Genomic DNA, 11,399 nt, shown 5'->3' with positions numbered 1-11,399 from the left:
ATAGTTTTGTTAGACGGTCTCTTACGCTATTGGATTAAATATACCTTTAAACTAGATATCCGAACATTGTCAGAGGCAAGTTGCAAAATAAATTTATTCGTCCTGTATTTTGCTATGCATTACTCGTCATGGATATTAGTGTGTCTGATCATTGATAGATTTATCAAAACAAATTTTCCATTTTTGTACATGCGTGTAGCAACTATTAGGAAAACATCAGTCATTGCTTTAACTGCTTTTATAATTCTAGCAGGAATTAACATGCATTTCTTCTGGACAAACGGAATAGAAGGCAAAAACGGACCATGCGGTAACCTTACACCAGCATACGAATATTTCGGAGAATATGTATTTACATACATCGATTTAGTTATTCTATCTCTTTTACCGTTTACAATAATGTTGATTCTTAATATTTTTGTCTATAGAGCTCTTAAAAAGCATCTGAAATTTATAAAATCGTCCGTAGTTGAGTCCAGAAATAGCAGAAAAGCACGAAACAGACGTCATTTCAGTCAGAAACTCACTCGAATGTTATTGCTAAATAGCTCTTATTTTTTACTAACTACCGTTCCAATAAGCGTATATTTTATATACGATTCTTATAACAAATATGAAAATGAATTGAAAAAGACTAAAATGAGTGTTGCAAAGTCTGTCTTGTTAGTGTTCCAATACTCATACTATTCGCTCAATTTTGTATGGTATGCTACATGCAACAAAGCATTCTGGGAAAAAACGAAGGAAATATTTGGATTTAAAACACACGGGTAAGTTATGATAAGTCAACATTTACTGGTTTTGAATTCTATAAACTTACGATGCTACATGTTGATCAAACTCTGTTTACCCGTTCGTAGCACATGATACCCCCCAGTTTTTGATAGGGTTGGCATTGCTAAGTCTTGATGTATTTTTTAAACTGTTAATAATATCTTTGGTATCTTTTGTTATTCATTTTTGGGCATTGTGTAAACGAGGAAAGAGCAGTTTCCTCGAAATTAGTTAACAGATCAGTCTATTAAAATCACAGCTTCAAATTTTGATTAAGATATGTATTCAAAAATCAGTTGTTGGCATGACACGGGTTATGTTATTCTCATATATGTTATGATGGTATGATACTAAACCCCTAACGGGAAGGATTGTGCCGGATGTTCATATGATGAAATCATAATCGTTCAGTCAGTTTAATTGAAGTCTGGAGCTGGCATGTCAGTGAACTGCTAGTAGTCTGTTGTTATTTATGTATTATTGTCATTTTGTTTATTTTCTTTGGTTACATCTTCTGACATCAGACTCGGACTTCTCTTGAACTGAATTTTCATGTGCATATTGTTATGCGTTTACTTTTCTACATTGGCTAGAGGTATAGGGGGAGGGTTGAGATCTCACAAACATGTTTAACCCCGCCGCATTTTTGCGCCTGTCCCAAGTCAGGAGCCTCTGGCCTTTGTCAGTCTTGTATTATTTTAATTTTAGTTTCTTGTGTACAATTTGGAAATAAGTATAGCGTTCATTATCACTGAACTAGTATATATTTGTTTAGGGGCCAGCTGAAGGACGCCTCCGGGTGCGGGAATTTCTCGCTACATTGAAGACCTGTTGGTGACCTTCTGCTGTTGTTTTTGTCTATGGTCGGGTTGTTGTCTCTTTGGCACATTCCCCATTTCCATTCTCAATTTTATGTCATTAGTCAGTTGCAGGAATGAATTGTGAAGATAAGACAATTGTTTTGTCTTTATTGAACATACAACCGATGTCTTCATGTTACTCGGTATAACGTGCAAATTGTCAAAACCATTTCGGAATATTTAAAATTTAGTGAAAACAATTATAACGGGGAACCTTTTTAAAATTACATTTATAAAGATATAAATTATGGTACTGATATTTATTTTATTTTTGTTTTCTATTTTTGTAATAATGTTTTTACAAACATTAAAAATTGAATTATATCAACATTGGTTTCAATACAAACATGCATTTTATATAATTTCGGTTTAAAAAAATATATGTGTAACATGTTAAAATAAATATTTCAAGAATATATCATCGTTAAGACTTCAAACATCTGAGTTAAACTAATTCAGCAGATTTTAGTATATGTGTAAGGCATTGCAAGTTGTAACTTTAAATCTAAAAACAAATGATTTTACAACACAAATACACAAATACATATACTAAATTTATGCTATCTCAAAAATATATAATCTTAAATGTATTTGGCAAATTATTACGATATTTCGAGTAACCAATGCTGTTCAAAAGAGGCGGAAATAAAGTAACAACGCCATGGTAAAAAAAGCTTTAAAGACCAAAACGACAAGCAACAGTTTTCGTACTTTATTTTGTATTATAACTTTTTGATCTGAGCGTCCGTTTTGAGTCATTTGAAGACGAAAAGCGCGTCTGGAATACCAAATGTTAATCCTTGTATTTTGTATGAGTTTATAGAGATCATGTTATTTGAACGTTATTCAGAAAAAAAATATATAATGTTATTCCTGATTTAAATCGAAATACTTCAAAAACGTTTTTGTATACATGTGATAATCCATAATAAATCGTAATACTAATGCATGTGTGAAAAGTACCATATGTAAATGTGAATGTGATGTTTGGCACAGATGTAGATGATTTTTGTGATTTATTAAGTTTAAGATATCTGTTTTAGATTCAAGTACCAAAGTGAAACAAGAAGGATTCATCAACGCTCGTCCTCTCGTATGACAACGTCCCTCGATAATTCAATTAATGATATGGTATCGGATACATTCGCTGAACACTCAGATTATTCGGAAGACATCCAAACCAATGACAGCGTGGATCATAATCAACATGTTCTTGCGGATGTTTCAGTGTTCAGGAACCAACATATGTAATTTTTTGGTTTAGAAATAAACTTTTAAAAATTTTTAAACATGCTCAAAAATATTTAACATCAATGATTTTTAGCCTGATGATAACAGGACCGTTAGAAGACAAAAATAGACCATCATTGATTGGAGTGTTCTAGTGGCGATTTTTTTCTATATACGGTAACTGATGACAACATCTGGCTCAAAGACATATTGACACACCTTTTGATACAAATGGATATTCTTTTTAATCATGTTAATAATAATTATAAAAAAATCATTATGTACTTCTAATAGCTCTTGCTTTATCAACATTATTTTCGTGGTGAAATGGCATATAGAAAACATAATGTGGCACAATGTATGAAGAAAGGTATACGGAGGGATATATTCAGACTTATGCAATTTTAAATCAAGACAACAACAGAATATAGTATTATATAGCATTAGGTAAATTCTCAAACTTTAAGAAAAGAAATAAAAGTAAAAAGAACTGAAAAGCAACAAGTGAATCCTGTATTTGGTATACAAATCTTCAAAAAGAAATTTCAATGAGATGCTCTGTTCCTAGTTCCTGAATTGGGGTAAATTAGATGACCTTCCAAATACTTTTAATGGTCTATAAAGTTGTCAAATATGGAAACACATCTGATTGTTTTGTATGGTAAATGTACCTTTGATAACTATTATTTTCTGAGCCAAATATTTTGCATTGTTTAATATATTAAAAACAACTCATTTTTATATTTTCGAAGTAACCAGATAAAATAATGTTAATTATCAATATTAGGCAGTTCAATATTTGTCATTTCAAGAATCCAATTGATTAGTACTGCCAGAGATTGGAGACCATAGAAACTTCAAGACAACTGCTATTTGGTTTCTGATTCTTCTTTTCAGAATTGAAATTTATTATTGGTGCTTATATTCATTTATTTATAAGATAGCGTATAAGCTCCCAAAATGATTTCGATAATTGCGTATTGAAAAGCAGCAAAGCCCTGTGCTGTTAACCTCTTAAAGTGTTTTTTTTTCAGTTCTCAGTAATTATATTTATATTGTTTTCTATTATTTTCTTAACAGCATATTAACCTTCTCCTTAAATGACCAAAGTGTTGTTGACCTTTGTGTTATGTGTTTTCATAGTTACATGTATTGGAATAACTTTAATTTCCAATCGTTGCTAGGCTAATGACAGTTTTCTGGGTTTTGTTTGAGTGTTTCGTTTGTCCTGACTTTCATTGTCAGATTATCGGGAGAAAGAACAATATGAACTGAAATATGTACAGTGACGTCGCAGATTTAAAGGGCTGTCATATATAACAGTTTTTTTTTACCTAAAATCATTTAATTAAGTTTTTGATGAATGTAAATCAAGAAAAGCGCTTCGGACTTCGGCAACTGTTTTGCAAGTATAGATATTGTAATTTGGTAAAGGTTTTACTAAAATATATTAGAAAATCGGTTGGTTTGTTTTGCCGAAATACTATTGTAGCGTTAACAATCCAATGATCAATTGCATTACAAAAAGTTTTTACGGCGATTTTTATAAAGATATTACATTCAAGAAGTGAACTTGTTATCTTAGTTTTCGGTTCAGAATATTTTATTTTTACTGCCTGCATTTTTTGCAACCTACCTTTAATTGTAATGTCTCAGTTAGATTCATAGCACTGAAAGTAGCATTTTCAAATTCGCATGGAATTGCTTTTTGTAAGGAAAACATAAATGATATACTCCGATAAATTCAGTTCATATCGTACTTTCTCCCGATAATCTGACAATGAAAGTCAGAAGCATTTTTCATTTATTTATTTCTCCGAGCGACAGTATCAAACCTTCAGGTATTGCTACCGTAACAAACATCCTGTGAAAGCAAGTTCGTTCAGACCGTGCTCGTCATTTACCTTTTCAGCACAAAATTAATGTACCGGTTGTGTGTTGCTGTCAATTTTAAAATTTGCGATGTAAACAGTGTTGTTTCAAACTGTTATTCCTGTTTAAAGGGGTTTGAAATTGATCTAAATTACGTACTACACTACGTTTTACAAGGAAACAAAGAAAAAACAATTAACAGTGACACAATAATTATTATTATTACATAATGCTTGAATAGGAATATTGCATATAAACATATGATTATTTTGTAAATTGTTTGGCTAGAAAATTCAGATCTTCTTGTCCGTCGATCGTGCAAGTTTGTGGAAGCCTTGATTATTATGTTGTTCAGTTTTTGTTAATGTATATGTTGCTGTTATCTATCACCTATTTGGTTTTTTTTTTCATTTGAGTGTTTTATTTGTAATACATTGTTATCTATCCTAGTTGGAAACCGATACCAGTGACTTCGAAACAACGTAAGTCAAATGATACTTCTGAAATATATATATTTAAAATTGCTTACTTTTTCGATGACATATGTAGAAAGAACGACAACTTGATATATTTATATATACAACGAGTTTCTGTTCCTTTGCCATCGTTTGATCGAATATGTGTTGTAACTGTGTAACGCATTACTTCCGTAGATACTTTTTATAAATGATTCATTTATCAGATAATTGTTTCTAAAATATATTTGTTTTTAAAACGTGTTTATTTCAACATAATATACATCTACGCTGCCAGTATGCATGTATTTAGTTAAAACTATGAATATGTTGGTGGGTTTTGATCCTTACAAACAGTACATTGTTTTTATCTTTACTGATAACTAAGTACATATTATTTTACAAGGTGTTATAGCTTGACACACAAGACGGTTAAATATAAATAACAAGGCGACGATCAAAACCATTAGTTAAAAAGAATGCCAAGTTATACTACTCACACAACTGAGATTAACGAAATATGAACCTCTCCAAAAAACCGTGATTAATGCTGGTACGACGATAAACTGTTTTATTGGTGACATATTTAAAAGTGTTACTCATAGCCAAGGTCCCTCTTGCCTAAACAACAGAAAAAATGAGTTAATTAGTAGATGTTTACTTGAAGAGAGTAGCGAGTCAATAAAGCGTCTTATATTAAGTTCGGTGTGATCAAATAGTTTGGCATTGAGCACCACTTTCGAAACATTTTAATTGTCAAAATATGCGTCCTGAGTTGGAAATCAGATTACCGTTAATGTTTGTCAAACAATACATGTGTGATTAAAATTATCAGAGACCAAATGAAACACTTCATTTTGTGTAACTTCACTATAAACCTTGCAAATAACTCTGATACCCCCATATAGCATTGGAATTTGCCGCTCTTATTAATAAGTTAATGTCAATGTGAAAGTAGAATTGACAATCAAAATTGTGTTTTAAACGAAACTAAAAATAGAAACGGATAATGCTGGCTGTAGTTTCTCTCTGGGATAAAAAAAAAACAACAAAAAAACAATGGTAATGTACATTAACATGTTTAAAACGGTTTATATATGTTTTAAACTCAAAAATGTTTCTTTCATATAATTATCTAGTCTATTAACATGGTAGGCATATTATTTTCATCAAATCAAACTATCGGAAAAAATATGAAATGCTTACTCCGGATTTGTTTTTCTGTTTTAATTATTTATTGTTTGAATAATGTATTTCTTACACTATAGTTTTATTTTATTTTAGATACAACCCCTACCTTCGGAAAAGCATCTTCAACAGAAACTACAGGACACTACAAACTGGTTGGCATATAAAACACTGACAATAAATAATCAAGTGTTTTACAACAAAATACGAAATTACTGTTTGGTTTGATCATTGTTTAACATTTCTGACCATAATACTTAATTTAGCTTAAAAGACATGAGCACATTAATTCAAATGCGTTAATGAAAAAAAACTTACATGAATAACCTGTCCACTTCTTATGTATTCTTAATAAACTTAAAGCAACCAACAATCAATCTTACATTTGTATTTACTAATTTACAAATGTTTCAAAGTTCATGGTCACCATGTCACAAGTGACCTTGGTAGTGTCCACACTATATCGGAAATTGATTTGAAGATAAATTTACAATTTTCTTTCGCAATAATTCAAACTTGATGTTAATACACGTAGCTATCAATTGAAAAGGTATTCAAGAGCCTGCGTACTTTATAATACTTTTCTTATAAACGGGTGCTACCAACGACGGCGTCATTAAAACAAGAAAACGAAATCATCATGGGGAAGTCATCCCTTGACATTTGTATTGACGCTTTCATGATTTTGGTTGACCAGCATGGAAATGTTATCTTATATATATCAATATTTTAGTAATTATTTTGTCGTCCTTTTGCTGTTTATGTTGTTTCTTATATTTTTAGTCTTGCGGTATCGGGGGTGTTTCAAATACCTATTTTAATTACAAATGTTAAAATTCAGTAGACATAAGTTATGTATAAGTGAGAGGTTTAGTGTTGAAAAAGATATCATAGAGTGCAACTTTGTAAAGGTACACTTACCATTCTGATATAATAAGTCACCTTAATATTGATGAATTTAAAAAAAAATTACGATGGTGTCACCAGGCAAATAGTTAAACTTCAATAATAGATGGATTCATTCCCGGTTATGAAAAGGTCCTGTGTTTGGTTCATCTTAAGTTTTCTGTGTAGCGTTTGGTGGACTTGCTTACTTTACGTCTTTTTGTGAGTGTCAATTTATTCTTTTATTCTTTGTAATTGGCTTGTTGTATATGATTTTGTCTCTGTTCAAAATTGTAAATGTCATGGATTATAAGACGAATAGCAAACGATGAACAAGACAAATATTCGAACGATTTATTGTTTAGAAGAGATGCCAAGTATGATAGAAAATTTTTACTTATTTCTATACACCATTAAATCCTCCATGACATAAATGTGGTTGTAACAGTTGACTTACATACACTATTGTTGTACATGTATATTATGTAATGGGCGTGGTTAGATGAATTCTATTTTACCATGCACTTAGTACCCACCGACACTTACAGGAAATCCTAAATAATAATATGTCATGCTCGAATTTCGAACAAAGTTAAAGAACTTGAATACGACCTTTTTATAAGGTACAAATATTACATGATTCAATTAAGATTTTTTTGCAACCATTCTACGACATCTCCTTCAAAAATAACTAACAACTTATCATAATGTTAATTTCACAATCTATTTGAAACTACCTACCCTAGAAAAGGTTGGTGAAAGGAAATTCCTAAGATATCGGTTAATCTTAACAGTTCATTCAGTTCCTAGGCTTGTGCATTTCTGATAAGAAATGATCGAAAATAGGATTTACAAGATGCATGTTTAATTGTTTGTATTGAAAACATATTTGTACGTTTGCACTCATGTAAGGATTCAATGTGTGAATAGCGATCTGAGTAAAAACTATTCACAAAATCCGATAGCAGATGTCAAACGTCACTTCAACAAAACGGCGGTTATATTTTAATATAACAATAAGGATATATGGTATAATTATCAATGAGACAACTACCACCAAAGTTCAAATTAAGTGGATACAAGCAATAACTGCAGGCAACCATGCGACCTTCAACAGTGAGAAAAACCTATACCGTATAGTCGGCTATAAAAGCGCCCGTCATAATAAATATGGAACAATTCATTTGAGAAACTGTCAGTCTTATTAATAACAAAATATTTGAGGGAAAAATAAATACGACCGACAAGAATCAACGACAAACACTGAACCACATGTTCTTAACTTAGGAAAGGAAGGTTTGGACATGTTTGTGATAGCTCAAACTCCCTATATCTTGGACAGTGTTGTTGCACTACCAATATAACTGAATAAACGTCCTTGGACAGTGCACTTGTAGTAAATGAGTAATCATAGATGTGGTAAAACATTATCTTTTTATGTTTTGCATATATGTTCCAATTTTGATTATATGCATTCAAGTTGCATGGGGTTATCTTGAATAAACAGCTCGACTTCAAAGTTTTATTCGTTTGACAAAGTTTCCGTATTGAACTTAAAATACATGATTAGTTTTGATTTCTAGCTATAAATCACACAATATTTGAACTATTTCCGCTTACTTTCCACTCCAGTTTTCCCTCTATAACTTCAAGAACATTAATTCTACACGAAATTATAGTAAGTTTGATTTAAAGTAGTATTGTCATGGTCAACATTTGAAAACATTTGCATGTAGCACTCGGGCCCTTGAACAATGACTCTAATAGCGAAAGAAAACAACAAAGATATTTTAGGTTAAGTTTAATCAATTTATTGAAAAGGTTCGACACAAGAAGTATTTTCCGTTCCGCACAGAGATTTGGATTAGATTTCGTTAAGCTTTTGTTAAGAGTACAAACATGAAAAATATCAGAACAATAAAGCAAAATACAAGAACCTCACCGTATTTCTTAAATATTTAGGCTTTGTTCACTAGTTATCGGATAACAAAACAAAACAAAAAAACAAAAAAAAAACCTCTAGTTTACAGAACAATTCTAAATCAGACAGCACATAATACTTATGCAATTTGAAGTTTTCGTTACGATAAAAAGTTCTACAAAAGATAAACGCAATTATAAAATAGAAATATATGTTTTAATTTATAGCAGTTACAGTAAAAAAAAATGAAAAAGGTTTTAATGAATTAATGAATAAAGGCAACAGAAGTAAACCGCTGTTCGACAGTCATAAATCGATTAAGAGAAAACCAATCCGGGTTACACACTTAAACTCAGGGAAACACATCAAACATGAGAGGAAAACAACAAAACAACAGAAACACTGAAGTGCAACAGAAAACCAAACGCCAAAACACACACAGAGAAACGAACTATGATATAACAACTGCCGTTTTCCTGACTTGGTACAAGACATTTTAAGAAAACATACTGGTTGAACCTGGTTTTGTGACTAGCTGAACATCGCGCCTTTATGGCAATGTTGAATATAACACTGAAATGACAACATTACATGACAGGACAAAAAAAAACCATTCAGAACAGAAAAATAAACAAAACAATACAATAGTGAAATATTTTACCTGAATACTTTTTCAGGTCAAAAAGCTATTTAAAAATCTCTTTTAGAAACAGTTGTTGTTCTGTGCTTATTTACAATTCACAAATGCCATTTTGTATAAAGACATTATATACATAGCTCAAATGTATGTTTTCATTAGTGTTTATGTCATTCCTTCAGTAGTCCATGATTTCTTTACATTTTCATCGATTCATCTACATTGGTATTCATTTATGTCACTTATTAGAGAGATGCAATTATTTGTTCTATTTATTCGTCATTTTGTGGCTTACTTAATCATATTTATAGACAATAACCGTATAATTCCTATTATGATTATTTCATAGTTTATAGACTGGGTTATAGAAACATGGTTCCAATGAGAGAACCTTGTTAAGTTGAGCGTCCGATGACAGTGCGACAGGCATACATATGCAGCCACGTCGGACTGAAATTGGGACTGCTTACTAAAATTTGGTCATATGATAATCTAGTCTCAATGATTGTTAAAAGAAAGTCTATTTCAAAGTTTGAACAGATAACATATATTAGCAATTGGATTTTCAACTGCGTTTCACAGTCCTCAAGCTGCATTTACTTTGCATGACTTACTTATAAAATCTAGTTACAACGCTTTTTTCAAATTAAAGTAAGTGGCACTTTAGTTTTATTGACTTACTTTTCCCTGTATAGTACGGACAAGTACTTGTTCACATCACATTTATATAAAAAGGACTAATATTATTGCATGCAATAAAGTAATTACAAACCAGCTATAATAATAAATATATTATCACAATTGGTACGAAACTATTCCCAAGTAATATGTACTCAATATATTTCGTCGCGTTGACTTTTATTTTTATTGTTATGTCGAGACATACAAATTGCCATTCAAAGTCACATTTTAATGTGATTAATCATTATCCTAAAGATGTAACGGTTTTTTTTTTAAGTGGTACGTGTTATTTGAAGTACTAATTTATAATTGAGAACCAGCATTTTTAAATTGCATAAAGAATAAACACGATAGTAGTTTGGACAGTAAACCTCTATTAAATTATTTTAGCCGCTGGACAGCAATATTTGTTATGTTTTTTTTTCATGCTTGATAAATCATTAAAAATATCAAAACATTTCTTTGATTTAAAACTAGACCGACGAACGAATGCTAAAGTTGGAAAAGAAGCTATTTACATTTCTTTTTTCAGATTTAAAATCGTATTCATTTCTTTTTCCCTTATTGACTATATATATATATATACATGTATATGCAATGTACTATTACAACATATGATTGAACATTTGTAATAGGCAAACAATAATACCCGTACAATTAACAGATGTCTTTGAAAAACTTGAAAATTCAAATTAGGCAGATTTTTTCACTCCCTATTAATGTACACAATTTGTTAATTCTGACACCCATTATAGAACAAAGTTAGATTTTTGTGGCGTCGGAACTGCATTTACAACATTAAGGTAAGAGAATTTAATGTCATAACTTAATTTTGAACAATGATTATCTACAAAAACATAACGATTACTACATGTAAATAGCTCACATATAAAATG

At 30.9% G+C, this 11,399-nt stretch overlaps 1 long non-coding RNA gene across 1 annotated transcript; it reads left to right on the top strand.

The window, feature by feature from the left end:
- Positions 1-449: 449 nt before the first annotated feature.
- On the top strand, positions 450-2,935 carry LOC139486917 (uncharacterized). The gene is made up of 2 exons (XR_011655680.1): positions 450-770; positions 2,678-2,935. It is a non-coding gene; the product is annotated as an uncharacterized lncRNA (long non-coding RNA).
- Positions 2,936-11,399: the final 8,464 nt, after the last annotated feature.

This window comes from Mytilus edulis, chromosome 8 (genome assembly GCF_963676685.1).
Source record: "Mytilus edulis chromosome 8, xbMytEdul2.2, whole genome shotgun sequence".
Lineage (NCBI taxonomy): Eukaryota > Metazoa > Mollusca > Bivalvia > Mytilida > Mytilidae > Mytilus > Mytilus edulis.
This window is presented reverse-complemented; position numbering and strand designations above follow the sequence as displayed.